We start from the raw sequence: 1,854 nt of genomic DNA on the forward strand, positions 1-1,854 counted from the left end.
TCCGATCTGGCTGAAATTTGGTACATGTTGTTAGTATATGGTCTCTAACAACTATGCAAATAATGGTCCACATCGGTTTATAATTATATATAACCTCCATATAAACCGATCCCCATATTTGTCTTACGGAAACCTCAACCGTAAGCCACCGTGGTGCAATGGTTAGCATGCCCGCCTTGCACACACAAGGTCGTGGGTTCGATTCCTGCTACGACCGAACACCAAAAAGTTTTTCAGCGGTGGATTATCCCACCTCAGTAATGCTGGTGACATTTCTGAGGGTTACAAAGCTTCTCTAAGTGGTTTCACTGCAATGTGGAACGCCGTTCGGACTCGGCTATAAAAAGGAGGTCCCTTGTCATTGAGCTTAACATGGAATCGGGCAGCACTCAGTGATAAGAGAGAAGTTCACCACTGTGGTATCACAATGGACTGAATAGTCTAAGTGAGCCTGATACATCGGGCTGCCACATAACCTAACCTAACCTAACCTACGGAACCTCAAAGAGAAGCAAATTCATCCGATCCTGCTGAAATTTGGTACATGGTGTTGGTATATGGTCTCTAACAACCATGCAAAAATTGGTCGAAATCGGTCCATAATATATATAGACCCCATATAAACCGATCCCGAGATTTGGCTTGCGGAGGCTCTAAGAGAAGCAAATTTCATACGATCCGGCTGAAATTTGGAACATGGTATTGAAATTAAAACCATGCAAAAATTGGTCACATCGGTTCATAATTATATATAGCCCCATATAAACCGATCCCCAGATTTGGCTTGCGGAGGGCTCTAAGAGAAGTAAATTTCATCCGATTCGGTTGAAATTTGATACGTGGTGTTAGTATATGGTCTTTAACAACCATGCCAGAATTGGTCCATATCGGTCCATAATTATATATAGCCGATCCCCAGATTTGACCTCCGGAGCCTCTTGGAGGATCAACATTTCGCTAGTGTATGGCCGATAACAACCATACCAAAATTGGTCCGTATAGATCTATACTATATATATAGCACCCAAAAATTTTATATTTCTATAGAAAATTTTGTCAACATTTTATTTCTATAGAAACTTTTGTCAGAATTTTATTTCTGTAGAAAATTTTGTCAAATATGTTAATTCTATAGAAAATTTATGAAGCATTTCATAGTTGGAGAGGAATATTTTGCAAAATCTTACAAAACATCAAGAATTCTACCAATCTACCAAACAGTAAAAAATCTGCCATTTTTGGTAGTAAAAAATCGGCCATTTTTGTTCATAATTGTATATAGCCCTCATATAAAGCGACCCCCATATTTCAAATCTGGGGGTCGCTTTTTCATATCGGTTCGTAATTATTTCTTCCCTATATATACCGGTCAAGAACTGAATATATACGTATTTAATCGACCTTTCTTTTGTCTACTATATATCCCGTATGGACTAACTTACAATTTAGAAGATGATGTTAAGAAGTTTTACGAGGCCTTGACATCGGCCGCAACCCAAGTAATTTAATTGTGGATGAGCGTCTTTAGTAGAAATTTCTACGCAATCCATGGTGGAGGGTTCATAAGATTCGGACTGGCCGAACTTACGGCCGTATATACTTGTTTTAGTTTATTCTGCACTTCATCTCGATTCTTAATTTCATCCATAAGCTCTTTCGTAGGAAGTATACGAGTACTCATACTAGCAAAGAATACATTGAGTTTTGCGTGCGAATCATCAGGTCAGTGATAGCCAACTTCATTTCGGTCTTATGGGATTAATTCATTGTGCCTGCGCTTTGCTAGATCTATCTGGGAAATCTTAAGCATACTTTTAGGCTGCAACTCTTTAAGAACAGAGTTGTTTTAAAATG

The sequence above is a fragment of the Haematobia irritans genome, unplaced genomic scaffold, assembly GCF_050003625.1.
Source record: "Haematobia irritans isolate KBUSLIRL unplaced genomic scaffold, ASM5000362v1 scaffold_28, whole genome shotgun sequence".
Lineage (NCBI taxonomy): Eukaryota > Metazoa > Arthropoda > Insecta > Diptera > Muscidae > Haematobia > Haematobia irritans.